We start from the raw sequence: 19,123 nt of genomic DNA on the forward strand, positions 1-19,123 counted from the left end.
CAGCACAGGAATGGAGCTTCACAGTCTCTCACCCATTTTCCTTCAGACTGAACATTTCTCAAGTGATGCCACAGACTGAGGATAGGAGGTAGCCATTAGTAAGTCATGAACCCTCACACATGTTTTCTTCCAAGCTTCTCAGGAGGGCTGCCAATCTGTATTGGACAACATAGGATGACATCACCCAGATCAAACAAACCTAACCTGTGATTCAGTTCCCCTGCTGTCCACAGAGAGCCCCCAATACAGGTAAGCAACTCTGCTTTTTGCCTGCTGTCTAAACAGCTCTGGATTTGCCTCCAAGCATTATCCAATCCAATCAAAGTGAGATGCAATAACATAAAATATGACGGCAGGACTGTCTCAAGCTATAGTTGTACCCTATATGTCTGGCCCACTGGTGTTCCCCTGCCTTTTCCGCTTTGCCAACACCAATGAGAGGAGACAGTGTTCACCTTCATATTTGGATCCTATGTAGCCACACTACTCACATAGCCCTTGGTATGGTCCTGTATGATGGTCATGGTATACAAATGTATGAAATGCCTGCTGTAATTCCTTTACACATACCCTGAGTAAAATATTATGTTATATGGGATTTATAACCCACCAAATCTTCAATTACAGAATTTGAGGCAAGATAACATCAGTGGCGTAGCAAGGGCGGGGTGGTGGGGGCGGTCCGCCCTGGGTATCAACGGGTGGGGGGTGTTCAGTCCACCCCCCCGGTGTGGCAGAGAACCCCCCCTGGTGTGGACTCCCCCAGCGCAGTGCCTCTCATTCCCCCCCCCCATCCGACAGTCCCCACCTGCCTATTAGCTGAGTTCCGTGCACCCGGCACCTCAAATCTGCAGCGCTGCTGACTGTAAAAGAAGAAAATTGTCTCGTCGTTGGCCCTTCCCTCACTGTGTCCCGCCCTCGAGGAAATAGGAAGTTACATCAGAGGACAGGACACAGTTTGAGGGAAGGGCCAACGACGAGACAATTTTCTTCTTTTACAGTCAGCAGCGCTGCAGATTTGAGGTGCCGGGTGTACGGAGCTCAGCTGGTAGGCAGGTGGGGACTGTCGAGGGGGGGGGGGAGTGAGAGGCGCTGTGCTGGGGGCTTCACACCAGGGGGGGGGGTGCCGCCGTGTTGCACTGCACCCGGGGGGGGGGGGGGCGCGCGCAGCGGCGATCCGCCCCGGGTGTCAGCCAACCACGGAACGCCACTGGATAACATAAAGAGATACTGATGCATTTCACCAGGATGTAACAATAAACTTAAAAAAATAAAACTAGTATTAGCTTAGCTAGTTAATTGGAAAACAAATGTGCTTTTAAAACCTTTCTAAAAGCAAATAAATTTGATAACAAACACAAATCTGCAGGTAAATCATTCCACAAATGAACTGCGGAAAATATAAAAGATCTAGAGAATAAAAACTTAAAACAGATTGCTTTAACTGATGAAAAAGCCAACTTTAAACAGTTACATGACTTTGATAATACTGTGCTTTTTAACATAATGGCTATTCGATGCTTATATATTAAGATCATTTTGTTTGATTAGATGGCGTGAATGGTTTTCTTCCTGGGGGCAGGGTGGTGCCAGTATTTGGATGTAGACTTTCTCTGGGGAAATTGGGATGACTGCCCAGGGCCCCATCCCCCTTGGTAGCCCTGGCCCCTGCAACTGGCCATAGAACCTACATATGAGCAAGTTCCTTTCTGTTTTATGTGTTTTACCATTTGTTTAGAAGTATAGCAAACACCTATTGGAAAAGCAAAATAACTTGGACTGCTATGGGTCCTTGAAACAAACTATACACTAGCCAAATTCCTTCGCTCAGTCACGTATCAAGAGTACATATCACTGAATACAGATTACATGATCGTAAATTAGAAATACTTATTTAAACAATTTCTGTCCCACAATTCTTGGTGGGTTACAGCTGTTACATACATAAAATTTTACATATTAATTACTACAAAAACTGAGCCGGAAACCCCAAGAAGCCAGGCTGCGTATACAGTTCAGAACTATAGAAATAAAGAGAAATGTATGACCTGTGCTGTGCAAAATACGAAGATATCAGAGAAGTACATTTGCATTCCTGAAGCTGACACATTCTAGCTGCTTACTACCTTTATTGTCTGGACATTTTGGACCCTAATGCAACATCTCTGCCCCCCTCCCCCCCCCTCCCCCCAAGAATAGCAGAGCTTCCAACTCTGGATACAGCATTCCCCTTCCCTAACCAGACAGCTGTAGCAGTATCCTCTACTGCTCTCTCCTTTTTCCTGTCCAGCAGTTTCCCTATTCACTTCCCTCACCCCATCCTCTTCTCCACTCCCAGCCAGCATTCCTCCTCTCCTTTAGGATCCCGAAATCCCCACTACAACCCTCCTCCCCTTCACTTCTAGGCGGTAGGCTGCTTTTGTAATCAGAGCCAGAAGTGCTGCCTTACCAGAGGCAATTCCTGTTCCAGTGCCCCTGGAGCGAGCTTCCTGGGCTGCTGGGTCTTTTCTTTAGTTCTGGGGAATTGTACATTGTGCCCAACATCCTGTTTCCAACAGTGGCCAATCCAGGTCACAAATACCTGGAAAGATCCAAATAAGTACAAAACATTTTATGCTGCTTATCCCAGAAATAAGCAGTGGATTTCCCCCAAGTCCATTTTAATAATTGTCTATGGACTTTTCCTTTAGGAAGCTGTCCAAACCTTTTTTAAACCCCCACTAAGCTAACCACCTTTAACCACATTCTCTGGCAACGAATTTGGAATTCCAGAGTTTAATTACACGTTGAGTAAAGAAACATTTTCTCCAATTTGTTTTAAATTTATTACTTTGTAGCTTCATTGAATGCCCCCTAGTCCTAGTATTTTTGGAAAGAGTAAACAGACGTCTCGCATCTACCCGTTCCACTCCACTCATTATTTTATAGACCTCTATCATATCTTCCCACAGCCGTCTTTTCTCAAAGCTGAAGAGCCCTAGCCACTTTAGCCTTTCCTCATAGGGAAGTTGTCCCATCCCCTTTATCATTTTCATCGCCCTTCTCTGCACCTTTTCTAATTGGTGATGAAAGAGAGTAGGCTATGGCTATTTGCAGGTGAGAACAGCGTCTTGTAAGCATCACTTGTTGCTACCAGTCTCTCTTCCTGCCTTCCTGTGCACTGGGATTGGAGCAGGCAAACATATGAAGGGTGGGGGGGGGGGGGGTTGGAGGTGGAACAGAAAGGGTCTCTGGTTAAGTGCCTTGGGCCTGTCTAAGCATGGCAGCATTTGCTCATAGATTGTTTACCATATTTGGACAGGCACAGCCTAGCATGTGCTTCTCCCATTTTCAAGCTTTTGTTCTGTACTGTTGCCCAACCACATGACCAGAAAGATGAATGTCATGCAAGGGGAAGCAGGCCCCCTTGTAGCTGCAGAGTTCTGGGGTGCCTGGTTGCTTTCTCTCTTCCCTCGCCCTTCTACCTCCCTCTCTTTCTAAGCCAGCCCTGGTGACAGAATACTGGAGAAAGGGGTGCCAGGCCCTCAGGTTTAGATCTGGGGGTCAGTATTGGGAGGCAATTTGGCAGGCAGCCTGAGGGGAAAAGTGTCAGAGTAAGTGCTGCCACATACTGCCAGGTAGAAAGCCCTGGATGGGTATTTTTGTGATTTCTTTATACATTATTATCTAATTTCACTGAGCAAAGCATAAGTTTGAGAAATGCAGAGCTCAGTTACTCTTTGAAAACAGGTGACAACTGGTCTATTCTGCCTTGCGTTTTGTGGAGGATGAGGATCTGGATCGTAGTTGCTGTTGATACCCCCTGTCTGTCCCTTTTGTTTCTGCCCTCTCTGTAGCATTCAGTTATAACTTTTGTTCCTGTTGTCGTGTTGAATATCACCTGACTGTTCTAGTGTAAACCACCTTGATGTCCTGTAATGAAGGGTGGTATGCCAAACGTACTAAGTAGCTATATAATATGAGAGAGACCGGAAGTGATTGTAGTGCTTCACTAAGGAGTCATTTTACCAAGCCGTGATAAAAAGGGCCCTGTGGTAGCGGCGGTGGCTGTTTTTTTTTTTTTTTTGCCATGCGCCAGAGCCTTTTACTGCAGTGGGTAAAAAGCCAGAGAAATCATATGGCCATGCAGTAAGCTTGCACTCATTGAGGTGTGAGGGTAAGGGCTACCGTTCTACCCTGGTGGTATATTTCTTTTAAAAATCCAGCAGTGCCGGAAATGGCACATGGTGGAGGCAGAACTACCACAGGCAGCCGCGCGGCAACCCTTTAGTAAAAGGGCCCCTTATATAGGAAGAGTTGCCAAAGGAACTTCAGGGATTTTTGCCAGCCTGAGTCACAAATTTCCCATTTGCACTTTTTTTTTTAATTGGCTCAATACAGGGGTTTTCAACTCTGTCTTTGGAGCACCCCCACCAGTCGGGTTTTCAAGAGAGAGATTTCCTTAAAATGAAAGGAATACATGCATAATGCATGTCCTAAGAAAATCTCAAAAACCTGACTGGGTGTGGCCTAAGGACTGTGTTGAGAACTCCTGGTTCTCTAAAAGGTATATTAACCAGTATAGCCTGTTCATAATTTAACTTTTAATATCATGTCTATAATCAGACATTGTCATTGATTCTTGGCATGCCTAAGCTTGTACGCATGTGTTCATCTCCTCTGATAGCCTTATCTTGCCTGAAACCAGGATATAGTGCTATAGCTGTGTGAACCAATCAGATAATTAGAAAAGGTTCCTGGAGGAAAAGTCTCTAAACCATTGTTAGCCAGGTAGTATTGAGAGAGCCACCACTGGATGTGCTATATAGAGCCCTGGGATCTGATGCCATAAGTGTTGAATTATTGCTCCGTTGAACTGGAGGGAAGCATTGTTAATAAAAAAAATTTGGGAAGGTTTCGGTGTTTATTCCACGCCTGTGAATATCATTTTTATAGAAACCCTGTCAGATATGGAGTTTTCTCAGGGTGTAGTGTTCCCTGCTCAGGAAAGAGAACATATTGATGGTTGTGTTCCATTCAAATAGGGTAGCTGATTGGAAAAATTATTTAGGGGTACGTATTTAAAAATATAAAACATCCATAAGAACATAAGAATAGCCATACTGGGTCAGACCAATGGTCCATCTAGCCCAATATCCTGCTTTCAGCAGTGACCAATCCACATCACAAGTACCTGACAGAAACCCAAATTGCTGCAACCTTCCATGCTACCAATCCCAGAGCAAACAGTGGCTTCCCCCATGTCTGTCTCAAAAGCAGACTGTGGACTTTTCCTCCAGCAACTTGTCCAAATTTTTTTTAAACCCAGATATGTTAATTGCCATTACCACATCCTCTAGCGGCGAGTTCCAGAGCTTAACTATTCTTTGCATGAAAAATAATTCCTCCTATTTGTTTTAAAAGTATTTCCATGTAATTTCATTGAGTGTTCCCTAGTCTGTACTTTTTGAAAGAGTGAAAAATCGATTCACTTTTACCCACCCTTCTACACAACTCAGGATTTTATGGACCTCAGTCATATCCCCCTTCAGCCGTCTCTTTTCCAAGCTGAAGAGTCCTAACCTCTTTAGCCTTTCCTTATATGGGAGGAGTTCCATCCCTTTTATCATTTTGGTCACACTTTTTGATCCTCCCCTTATTCCGCTATATCTTTTTTTAGGTACAGGGACCAGAATTGAACGCAATACTCGAGGTGAGGTTGCACCATAGAGTGATACAGAGGCATTATAATAATCTTGGTTTTACTTTGCATCCCTTTCCTAATAATTCCTAGCATACTGTTGGCTTTTTTGGTAGCCACCACACACTGGGCAGAAGATTTCAATGTATTGTCTACAATGACACCTAGATCTTTTTCTTGCGTGCTGACTCCTAAGGTGGACCCCAGCATCTGGTAACTATGATTCAGGTAATTCTTCCCAATGTGCATTACTTTGCATTTGTCCACCTTAAATTTCATCTGCCAGTTGGATGCCCAGTCTTCCAGTTTCCTAAGGTCTCCCTGCAATTTTTCACAATCCGTATGCGTTTTTACAACTTTGAATAGTTTTGTGTAATCTGCGAATTTAATCACCTCATTTGTGGTTCTGTTTTCCAGATCATTTATAAATATCTACTATAATAAAACTCACCCTCAACGTTCTGAGGACACTGACGTCAGTGAAGCCAAGCTCTGACTTCCTTCAAAAAGGTTCGAAGGTTCGTGGTGGTGAAGCCACCAAAATCGCTCCGGGCCCCGCCCTCGAGGGCGGAGCAATGGCAGAACAATGAAGGGGTTGGCAGGGAGGGAGGGAGGCAGGGGTGGGAAATCGCTCCGGACACCGCCCTCGCATCTGACATCATGACGTTGGGGGCGGAGCAATGCCAGAACAACGAAGGGGTTGGCCAGGGAGGGAGGAGGGTGTTGGCGACGAAAACCTTGCTAGCGCCCGTTTCATTTGCTCTGAAACGGGCTTCTTTTACTAGTGTTAAATATCACTGGTACCAGTACAGATCCATGCAGCTGTCCTCTAGTCACCTTCCTCCATTTAGAGAAATGGCCATTTAACCATACCCTCTGTTTTCTGTCCAAAAACCAATTCCTATTCCACAGAAGGACATTTCGTCCTATCTTATAACTTTTTAATTTTCTGAGGAGTCTCTCATGAGGAACTTTGTCAAAAGCTTTCTGAAAATCTAGATACACTGTATCAGCCAGCTCACCTTTATCCACATGCTTATTTACGCCTTCTAAGAAATGAAGCAGATTGGTGAGGCAAGGCTTCCCTTGGCTGAACCCATGCTGATTCTGTCTCATTAAGCCATGTTTGTCTGTGTTCTGTAATTTTCATCTTCTGTATAATAATTTCCACTATTTTCCCCGACACTGAAGTCAGGCATACCAGTCTGTAATTTCCAGGATCACCCCTGGAATCCTTTTTAAAAATCAGCGTTACATTGGCCACACTCCAATCTTCAGGTACTACAGACAAGTTACAGATCACTAACAACAACAATTTCATGTTGAGTTCTTTCAGTACCCTGGGGTGTGTACCATCTAGTCCAGGTGATTTATCACCCTTTAACTTGTCTATTTGGCTCTGTACATCTTTCAGGTTCATAGAGATTTCTTTCAGTTCCTCCGCATCGTCACCCTTGAAAATCATTTCCGGTACAGGTAGATGTCTTATATCTTCTTCCGTAAAGACTGAAGCAAAGAATTCATTCAGTCTCTCCACTATGGCCTTGCCCCTATTGCTCCTTCATGATCTAACGGTCCCACAGATTCTCTCACAAGCTTTCTGCTTTTGATGTGTTACTATGAGATTTTGTCTCCGCGGCAAGTTTTTCTTCATATTCAGTTTTAGCCAACATGATCAATGCTTTGACTCAAGCTTCACAGTGCTTATGTTGCTTCTTATCTTCTTCATTCAGTTCCTTTTTCCATTCTTTGAAGGATGCTCTTTTGGCTCTAATAGCCTCTTTCACTTCACATTTTAATACATCTGGTCTGGGCTTCCAAGTTGATATTTTTAAACAACGTTCACAACTGATTTAAAATTCTAGCCTTTGCTGCCAACCCTTTTAGCTTCTTTTTAACCATTTTCCTTTTTTTTGTCATAGTTCCTTTTGAAAATTAATTGCTGTTACAGTAGATTTCTTTAGTGACTTTACTCCAAATATCAGCTCAAATTTGATCAAGTTATGATCACTGTTTTTCAGTGTATCCAACACTGTTACCTCATACCATGCCCTGCATTCCACTAACGACTAGATCTAAAATAGCTCCCCCTCTTGTCGGACCAGTTGCTCTTGTTCTAATTAGAATAATTGACTGATTAGGGTAAACTAGCAATAAGCAGAGTGATTCCCACCCAGCTCCAATTTATTGCTGATTTAGCCCCTGATGAAGCCTATAGTGAAACCAGTCTTCCTTTTGGGATTTTTAAATTGATGCGTTTGTCACCCTCACTAGAGGAAGTCCACACAGCCTGTGGAGTTTGGCTCACTGAAGAGATCCAGTTAATGGATAAATTCATGGACAGATAAGTTGCTGTTGCCAACTTTCTATGCTTGGAGTGATATTGTTATACTAGAGATGGACAATTCGCAACTGAGATTGAAAGAAGTGCTGTGATAGACAAAGGATTTATTAGTTTTTGATATATGTGCAATTTTTTTTATTTCTGAGCACTCAAAATTTAAAAATATTTAAATTAAAAATCTAATATTGATGACAATTTATAAAAGAATGCATAAAGAAATAAAGTTAATTCTTAGTGGATAATAAAAAAAAAACTAAAAACTATTATTTCATACTCGTATGTTTTATAGTTTTGATATTTGAGTTTATCCAAGTCAAGATATAATTTTTGAATAACATCTGGTAGTTTTGTGTGTAGCTATTTAAAACAATTTAACCAGGTGGGAGAGGCACCTCCCCAGATAAATCATGGTGAACGGGCCATCCCTGGATTTTTAATACCACTTAACCACACAGTGTGACCACTATCCATTTAGTGCTGAGATGGTCCAGGGACAGAATTGGCACGTACCTGGTCCACTAACCAAGTAAGTGCCTGGATAAAGTTAAAATAGTAAAAAGCCTGACCTAATTTGATCTGACCACTTACCTGGATTCAGAAATATATCAACAGGGTAGTAAACACTGACAAAATTAATCAACAAAATTGTGTAATGTTCAGCTAACTGCAAGTGACCCCTGCATCACTATATATAACAGCATTGAAAAAAAAGAAACTTCAAAGCTCCAGGCTGTAAGTATATATCATATTTACCATCCTTAGTGCAGTCTCAGTATTATCACAGTTTTTAGCCTGAAAAAAAGGAACACACTGGAAAAAAAACTCCCTGGCTTTAACATTGCACTTCACAGAGAAAACCCCTTGTTGCCCAAAAAACCAGGCACAAACAAAATTTGCAAAAGGTGCAGGGAGCATTAGAGCCAGCCAGAATCTAAAAAGGTTCTGCAAAAGAACTCAAACTGTACAGCAAATCAGAAAATGTAGTCCTGAATTCACTCCAGTGTTGTGCAGAGCATCCCAAGCAAACTGCGATGGTGACAGTTTCTCCAAAGGTCCCTTCCTTGTGGTATAAACTTCAAAATTCTGGAAAAAGTAGCCCAGGAGTTAATTTACACAACTCTCCAGCATAGGAGACCTCGACCAGGATGCCTTGTTTCGCCTTAGCTCATCGGGAGGTGGAACTTGCGAGGCACCAAGATGATGTGGGAGATAAATGCTGAAAACATACCTAGATACCAGTCTGAATATTGCAGGAAGCTGGATAAATCATAGTAGCCACCTTTGACCTGGATATGCAGTGCCAGTGCCTGAATTAGGTCCAGTACTGAATCTCTGAGTCAAAGTTTGTTGGTGACGGTCAGCATCTTTTGAAAACGCTGGGGGAGGGAGGGTTAATGGTTAGTTCATTGCAGGTGCTATAATTTTGTGAATGAGCAGAAGAGCTGAGGTGAACTCCATGGATGGCAAGGCCCCCAGATAACTCTGGAAAGCATTACTGAGTGACAAGTGAAAATAAACACCTTATTTCATGCATAAATATGGATTCTATTTATGTCATAAACAAATGGCATTTTGTTGAAAAGAATATTAAATGTCCCCCTAGTGCTTCCGGTTGGTTAACATTTAGCAGTGCCTTTGAGGCATATTTTCAAAGCACTTAGCCTTCCAAAGTTCTATAGAAACCTATGGAACTTTGGAAGGCTAAGTGCTTTGAAAATATGCCTCTCTGTGATGTAAACAACCAGTGTAGTGGATTAATTAGGAAAAGTGAACTTATATTACCGAGAACATGATGTTGAACATCAAGGTGATCATTTGTTTTCATTAGTATTTCATCTTATCACGTTTTACTTGTTTGAGTCTCAGTAGGAATTCTTTGTACTGAAGCAGCAAAAACAGTATCTCGGATTATATGTCCACTTTGTCCTTTCTTCTCTCTGACCCCTCTAATGCTTCTAAAAACTTTACAGGCAGCCAGATGAGGGTGTGTTGATCCCACTCCTGTCCCAACACTCATCCAAGCAAAGAGCAACTGGAAGCACCTTGGAAGCCTACTTTCTGACCTGAGTCAAGAACCAGAGATTGCCCTTTTGCTGAAAATCCAGCGTTGGACCTCAGAGCTGCTCCTCATTTTCCCACTTATGGTGTGCTGGGAAAATTGTGCTCAGAAGACTGTTAACCTTACATCTTGTAGGCTCTGGTGCTTTTGTACTTGCTGAAAATGGCTGTGTTTTTGAAAATAAGTAAAATGCACAATAGTGCCAAAATAGTACCAGCAGTTCCATGAGACATGCACAAGATAATTTTTGTTTCAAAAACATTTGGACCTTTTTAGTGCTTTTGCCAACTTTTATATATATTTTTCTGTACTTTTTCTTTAATGTAAAAATATATATATACCCTTTAACTCCAATTCAACCAAGCCTGTCTTATAGCATCTAGAAATAGCTGCCTGGTTGTTTGAAGCTAGCTTCTTGTCAGGCACTAAACGGACATGGCTGTAAAGACAGAGCAGCTGCACAGTATGAGAAAATAAATTAAAATATGTACTTCTAAGTGTGCTGCAAGGCCGTCTTTCCAGGATTTTTCTCCCCTCAGCTTGTTTTGGAAGGTTTCGTCTGACTCTGGGCTCCAGAAGCCTGTATTTCTGCCTGAGGTGGCTGCAGCTATTTCTCAGTTAGTAAACAAGACATGGATCCAGTTTGAGTGAAAAGTGCTCTATATGATAAGTTTGTTGTTAAAGCAATTGAGAACTTTGTGACTATAAGCAGAAGTAGGTCCTGTGTGTAAACATTTTCCAAGATGTGTAATGGAAGGGGGTCTCCTAATGAGGTGCCAATTGGAGTGGATAATAAGCAACTTATACTGGATTGTGTCTAAAATGATGGAATTCAGGATTCTGCCAGTGGTTGTTCAATATACACATTGGTAGTGACTAAATCATACTCTCCTTCAATCAGAGTATGTGGTTAACGTGGTGCTTTTGAAAGAAAGAAACATTAACCAAATGGAGAGCTCAGGGCCTAATTTACTCCCCCCCCCCCCCCCCCCCCACACACACACACACACACACTTTAAGATACAGAATATGAAAAGCCTTTAGTGAATCAGATCCTAAGTGCCAGTTAGGGCATCGTCTAGATGTTGTGCTGTTTTAGCCGTGAATGACATTTTATTTGGAAAAGGTAATTTAACATTGAATATAGCTACTGAAGGATGAAGTGTGACTTCGATGTTAGTGCCTTTGATGTCATTGTTTATTCTGTGTAAGGAGAAATCCGAGGGAAAGACACTATCAAAACTCCTAAACCAAGAGTCAATCCCCTAAAAAAAAAAATATATATATATATATATATCTCCCATAACAAGGGATCCAAGGGCATATGCCGGAAACATGAACCACGTGAAATAGAATTTTGTAACAGACTTTGTTACAACCGAATAGGTTCAAAAGTTGAGCCATCTGAGTTGTTTTTGTTAGTTCAGAGGAGTACTCTCCTTACGTATCATTTTGGACACATGCCAAAAGCGGGTATTACAATTTTTCATTATTTATTCACTTTAAGTTTGTAGTGGTGTATTCACACACAAAAATTGGGGTAACACTTTGAAGAGAGTATATTATGATGTATAGAGCCTGGTAGTGAGACGCTTTTGCGGCTAGACTCACTGAAAATCGGCTCGGTTGTGGATACAGCCTATACTGACCTCTGTGTGCCCCTTCACAAATTATTAATTAAAAATTCTATTTTGTGTGGTTCACGTTTCTGGCATATGCCCATATATTTTTTTTAGGGGATTGACTCTTGGTTTAGGAATCGTTTATTCTGTGACATCAGCTGATGTGGCCTTCTGGTGTACAGAGGTAATTTTGCTGCAATGCAGATTTCTGGAACATGTCATTCAAAAGCAGCCTTTATCAGGCAAAAAAGGTGGTGGTGTCAAACAATGTCACTTCCTAAGTGACGCACCAGAATCCTAATATTTTAATTGGAGAGTTCAGAATGTGTTAGAAGTGAATCTGGAATATTAAACTGCCTCATTTGGCCAACATGAAAATCCCATTTGTGCATAGTAACCTCTATCTCCAGAAGCTCACTTCAGAGTCTGAATGTGCATGAAATACTTGGTAGTGGTTTCTGATGGTTTCTAGATCAAAGGTCTCTGATGCTTGAGCCTACATCTGCCTAGCATCTAGCATGGATGCATGCCTGTGTATAAACATGTGTGCATATTCTGAATATTTAGAAAATACTTTTGTCTGCATACTTTTAATATGACTAGCCTAAAGTAAGAAATTTTCGCTTATGCCATAGATTACAAAATGAGTCAAATTCGGCTCATTTTATAGTTCATCAGCCAATAGCTGCAGAGCAGCTTTCACCATGGCTGATGTCATAAGGCCAATGTGTAAGAATAAGGGAACTGCCTTAATTTAATATGGTCACCAGGAGTTCTTGTATGTTATCTTCTATAATGCTAGATAAGACAAGATTCAAGACAATACCATTTGAATTATATAGATTTTACTCAGCAGCCTGGCTTTGGTGATCTGAAGTGAAATACCGCTCTTCATCTCAAATCACCAAAGCCAGGCTGCTGTGATTTGGTGTCAAAGCCCCACTATTGTGCTCTTCAGCACACTTCTCTGCATCTGCTCTGAATAGTGAATTAGCCAGTTCCAGCTGACACTGCCTTCACACCCCCCCCCCCCCCCAAAAAAAAAAAAAGTCCCTGGTGGCATAGTGCTGGGACAGCTATTTGCATATAATGGAGGTGGCAGATATGCAGATCTGCCTCATAACATATTCATTAGGGATATCCTGAAAACCCGACTGCTTGGTATCCCCCCCCCCCCCCCCCCCGAACTTGTTTGAGAACCACTGCTCTGGTGGACCTTGCCTGCCCCATCTCCCGGATTCCCCCCCCCCCTTCATATCTTTCCTGCCTCCACATAGCCACCTTTCAAAATGGCAGTGCGTGATTCCATAAGAACATAGCATTGCCATATTAGGACAGACTGCCAAAGGTCCATCAAGCCCAGTATCCTGTTTACAACAGTGGCCAATCCAGGTCACAAGTAGCTGATAAGATCCCAGAATGTGCAGTGGATTTTCCCAAGTCCATCTTAATAATGGCTTATGGACTTTTGTTTTAGGAAATTATCCAAATCTTTTTAAAACCCTGCTAAATTTAACTGTTTACCACATTTTCTGGCAATGAATTCCAGAGTTTAATTACTCATTGAGTGAAGAAATATTTTCTCTGATTTTTTTTTAAATGTACTACTTAGTAGCTTCTTTGTGTACCCCCTAGTCCTAGTATTTTTGGAAAGAGTAAACAAGTGATTCACATCTATCTGTTCCACTCCACTCAGTATTTTATGTTTCAATCATTTTTATTCAAAACTTAAGAAGAAAAGTTAACATCATCACGTATGAATGTCTGATATTTTCCCCCCATGTGACTAAACTAACACACAGTACTTCTACCCCAACAAATAGGACCACTCAGTATTTTATAGACCTCTATCATATCTCCCCTCAGCCATCTCTTCTCCAAGCTGAAGAACCCTAGCTGCTTTAGCCTTTCCTCATAAGGAAGTCGTCCCATCCCCTTCATCATTTGCATTGCCCTTCTCTGTACCTCTTCTAATTCCACTATATCTTTTTTGAGATGCGGTAACCAGAACTGCACACAGTATTTGAGGTGAAGTCGCACCATGGAGCAATACAAAGGCATTGTAACATTCTCAGTTTTGTTTTCTATTCCTTTCCTAATAATTCCTAACATTCTATTTGCTTTCTTTTGCTGCCACTGCACACACAGCAGAAGGTTTTAACATATCAACACCTAGATCCTTTTCCTGGGTAGTGACTCCTAATGTGGAACCTTGCATCATGTAACTTTGGTTTGGATTCCTCTTTCCCACATGCATCACTTTGCACTTGCTCACATTAAAAGACATCTGTCATTTGGATGCCCATTCTCCCAGTCTTGTAAGGTCCTCTTGCAATTTTATAACTTTAACTTTGTGTCTTCGCAAATTTAATTACCTCACTAGTTATTCCATCTCTAGATCATTTATAAATATGTTAAAAAGCAGCAGTTCCAGCACAGACCCCAGGGGAAACCCACTATCAACTCTTCTCCATTAAAAATACTGACCATTTAAACCTACTCTGTTTTCTATCTTTTAACCAGTTTTTTTTTTTCAAATAATTTTATTTATTATCATAATAACCAGAATAATAACAGTGCAGCAGATCAAAAATACATCAAACAATTAACATTATAAATTGTACAAGCATTTTCAGAAAGGCTGCAAACTATAATCAATAACCAATTCTGTGTGTATATATATATATATATATATATATATATATATATAGGAAGCAATAGTAACAGAATAGAAAGAGCAGATAGCAGAAATATATACTCCAAGAAAGTCAAGAAGGGAAGCATAATCCAGAAAACAGTACAGGTATATGTTTTAAAACATATAATGTGTAGTAAAAGAAAAATGTATATGCAAATCATATCAGGTGATGCCATCAATGGGAAGCAGGGGTGAGTGAGCATTTCTCTTGCCTTATGACTTAGTGGTACATGGGTGAGGCTGGGGGGGGGGGCGGCTCTTGGGGTGGTCAGAGTTCATCAGGCTACTAGGGATTTCTTTTGAGCTGGGAGGAGATGGGGGATTCGGGATCGAGCGGGTCCATTGGACCTTCAAGGATTTTTTTAAAGCTGTCTGAGGAGGAGGAGGAGGTCATTTCTTGGGTTGAGAGATTGGGAAGGGTACACCAGATGACAGGTATTTTGGAGGGAGATGTTGGATGGAGGGGGACCCAGAGGGAGATACCTGGAGTTTAACATCTCCCCTGTCAGTGTCTGAGCCAGTCTCCCACTCTTGCACTGATAGGAAGGGAGATGTTTACAGCAACTGGCTGCATGTTGCCATGGAATGGTGTGCTGGTTTTTCTGATACAGTACACTTTTTAATGGAGCAGTAAGTCGTATGCTATGTGCTGATTGGGTGAGATAAAAGTTTGTGTTAGGCTTGTGTTATGAAACTGCACTAAGGGTAAGCGCACAGTTCTAACTCAAGTTACTACATCAGCTCCTTGGCAGTGCAGGATGAACATGATTATGTGCCACTTTTGAAATATTTTGCAGTGGAAGAAAGAACTTGAAGCATATTGGACAAATATTGGTCTGAGAATAGCTTGTTGATTATCCCAGTATTTCCAATCTCATATGTTCATACAGAGATGTCTCCTGTGTATATTTTATGTCAAATGTAGTAAGAGGATGTTGTTTGTAGATGCTTTGTTTTGCTTGGGGAAGGAGGACTTACTTTGACTTACTACTGTGATTTCCCAATGCATTCCTCTCCTCTTCACCTGTTCAGAGATACATTTCTACCAGAGCATTGGTAGATGGGAGTGGAACCCAGTCTTACTGATCTGCGGAGTTTATCTAGTGCAGTCTGCATGTACCCATGTATCTACCCCAGCTGCAGCTAGTTTGAAGGAGAGGCCTTGCTCCAGTAGGTCATTTGGAAAAATTCATTGATTTGTTTTAGATGTTAGATGTTAACAGTAATTGCAAAGGAAAAGTTACATAGATATCTGCTCTCACTTGTCTCTCCCTTTCACAAGTACTGTTTCAGCTTTGAAAATAAACTGCTGCTAGTATCTTCCTGCCCCCTCCCCCCAAAAAGACAAAAACAAATACTAATGAATTTGAGACTGAAAACTGAGACAGCTGAGCTGTCCCAATAAAAAGTTTGTTTTTTAATTCCAGTGTGAGACATATGTCCTCCATTCTGCAACTATTAACATCTGACTCTGTGGGAGCTGGTGGCTCATGCCATGAGAGAACAGACTGATGTATTTTGGCATAAACGTAGTAGTATTCAGTCTTTTGAGAGCTGGATTACTTTTTATAAAGTCTAGCCCAAATCTAGCTGCTTCCTACATTACTTTCTGGCCATTTACTACAGTGGTCTAAAGAGGTTTGATAGATCAGTTCACTGTGATAATCTAGTGCTCTCAACTAGTGTTGAAGACAGTTTAATTTGTCAGCCTGTACAATTTATCAGGGCTTCTCAACCCAGTCCTGGGCCCACCCGCATCAGGTTTTTAGGATATCCACAATGAATATGCACGAGATAGATTTGCATACCAAGGAGGCAATCTCATACATATTCATTGTGGATATCCTGAAAATTTGACAGAGTGGGTATACTTGAGTTAAGAAGCCCTGCAATATGTTATTACCCAAGTAGGCTGAATGACAGAGATAGGAGCTTCAGAAACAGTTGCCATGTGTCCATATATGAAAGAAATTATGCTTGCAAGTTCTGCCAAGTAAGAACTTTTTGAATTGCGTTTGTAGTATTATGTGCATCTCTGTGCTTTCAGTGCCATATGTGAATAACATTGCATTGAAGTTTTACACAAATCTCCGTTGGTCAAAACTGCCTTTCCTCTGGTTCACGAGATGTCTGCTACATACATGTTGAAGAGACTGTGACATTTAAATCCAGTTTGTCTAGGTCAGGGATTGCGCTGCCATTGTTAAACATTTTCATTTATAGAAAAATTATATGTAGGCATTTGTTAAAGGATTTCTGATGTCTATATTTTTCTGTTTCAGAGTAACTATTAAAGTGAGGGAGTTGGCGAGTAGTGCTGAGGAAAATTACTTTTTTAGAAGAAAATCAAGGTCTCATGTTCTAATTCTCTCTAAATTTATAAATGATGTGGAAAATTAAAACAATGCTAAAATGAATACTGGCCTAATTATCTTTCAAGTTTTAGAAAATAATGTTACAGCTTTAGCACGGTTCATCTAGGTCAGCGGTTCTCAAACCTGTCCTGGGAGATCGCCAGGCCAGTTGGGTTTCAGGATATCCTAATGAATATGGATAAGAGAGATTTGCATATAATGGAGATGAAGGGTATACAAATCTGTCTCATGTATATTAAGATATACCAGAAAACCTGACTGGCTGGTGGTTCCCAGAACAGGTTGTGAGAACCATTGATCTGGGCTCCATCACATTACAGTGAACTGTACAAAATTGTTAACAAATTGGAAAGATTCAAACCCAAAGGGAATGCATGCAGGAGTGCTGGTGTTCTTTCCATGTGGGACTTTGGAAAGCTTAGCCTGTAGCAGCCCATCGCCATCTCCAACTCTGCACAAACGTATCCCAACCTTCCTTTACCCACCCACCAAACAAGTAACAAGATTTCAATTTTCTTGCTTCCTGTTGTTGTCCATGGCTTCCATCTAATCCCATCATTGTCTACATAAAACAGGCCTTGAAAGTATCATACTGTTACATTTAACAATGGCATACTGATAGTGGGCAAGGAGACAGTCACAGTAACTGAAGAAGTGGGACTACAGACCACTGCAGATAGGAGAGAGTCACAGACAGATGGACAGATATGAGTGACCTGGACATAAAGCATTCTTTTTTTTTTTTTTGATCAGGAAAAAAATAATCACCTAAAACTGGAACTCTTTGGTAAGCATGATGTAGCATGATTTTATTCAATTTGTGCCCTGTTGTTTAGAAGTAGACGGCTCCAGTCATTGAACTGCAAAGGGTCCTGGTTTTGAAACCAAATGTGTTAACTGTCTTGGGTCTTAAAGCACGTAATGGACATAACACAACTCTTCCGTTCTCCGATTCCCGAATGTGGCTGTGCCACATGAACTTGATCTTACCACATCACCACCCTGTATTTGTTCACACAGGAGCCTGCAAGGCCTCTCCGGTACTATGTAAGCCACATTGAGCCTACAATAGGTGGGAAAATGTGGGCTACAAATGTAACAAATAAATAAACTACACTGTGCACCAAAGTAATAGTTTATGTACAGTAGTCTTGTTTATCGACATTCTGAATTATCCAACATACCTCTGACTTGCTGCATTGTCATTGAGATGCATGCTGGTTTCTCTTTCTCTTTCCTGGCATCATGTTTAGTTAAGACAGCAGTGCTAGGTAAGATTCTTGGGCACATTAAGTTTTAAACTCTATTTTACTGCTTCCTCATTTGAAACATGCTTTCTATTTTATCTCTCATCCACTTTTTCTTTATTATCCAACTTTTCGATTATCCAACAACCTGTTGGTTGTGTTTATATCAGATCATCGAGACTACTGTATTCAGAGCAGCTTCTGGGCCTTAGTTTCCCATTCCTACCTTAGGGCTAGATCTACTAAGATTATTTCCATAGAGAGAACAAAGGAAGAAACCCTTCAATACCTCTGACCTCCCAGACTTTCCACGTACATCAGATTCAGGTTAGGGCCCAGATCCGTGGTACTGGAAAAGGGTCTTGACAAAACGTCTTATATAATATTGTAAAAAAGAATTGTATTAACTATGATGCAGCTGTTTTGTATATAGAGTGTTCTATATGTTAATAAGTTAACAAACTCTTTGGGGCCAAAAATAAGTAGATGCTATTACGATCATGTCATTTCTGAGGTTTTAGCAAAGTTCTGACTTACAATGATTTTCCCTACTTTGTAGATTTTCATTTCCTGAATTACATTGCTTTATAACACATTGGGCCTTATGCAGAAAAGACATGCTTGCTCTGTGCCTTGCAAAAAAAAAAAAAAAAATCAATAAAGTCCCATTGTATATTGCTTTTTTCACATGGTGGGTATCAAATGTTGTTTTTTTTTTGTGACCACTGTGGACTAAAAAAATCATTTTGCTGAAAGCAGCATAGGAAACTTTTAAATGTTGGCATAGCCATAAAAATGTATTTTTAGTGTAAGAAATATGTAGTTAGCTGATAAGTAATAGAATAATAATATTGTGTACTGAATTGTTCAGGAGGAGAGACAGCTGGTGACATGAATTATATCAAAATAATCATTAACACTCATTAGCACTACAGCCCCCAAATTCTATAAATGGTGCTAAAAATTGAGTGCACAAGAGTCGCTTATGTGCATAACTAAGGGCTTCTTTTACAAGGGCCATGCAAGTGATTCCTGTGTGGTAAATGAGAGGAAGTCCATTCAGTTCCTATGGGCTTCCTCTCATTTACCGCACAGGAA

The 19,123-nt window shown here is 41.0% G+C and overlaps 1 protein-coding gene across 1 annotated transcript in view; it reads left to right on the plus strand.

The window, feature by feature from the left end:
• ESRP1 (epithelial splicing regulatory protein 1) overlaps positions 1–11,056 on the plus strand; it is a 205,518-nt gene extending 194,462 nt beyond the window's left edge. The window contains exon 17 of the mRNA XM_030216735.1: positions 9,993–11,056. The gene's annotated coding sequence lies outside the window, so the exon portion shown is untranslated. The remainder of the gene's footprint in view (positions 1–9,992) is intronic.
• Positions 11,057–19,123: the final 8,067 nt, after the last annotated feature.

Source organism: Microcaecilia unicolor, chromosome 1 (assembly GCF_901765095.1).
Source record: "Microcaecilia unicolor chromosome 1, aMicUni1.1, whole genome shotgun sequence".
In the NCBI taxonomy this organism is placed as follows: Eukaryota; Metazoa; Chordata; class Amphibia; order Gymnophiona; family Siphonopidae; genus Microcaecilia; species Microcaecilia unicolor.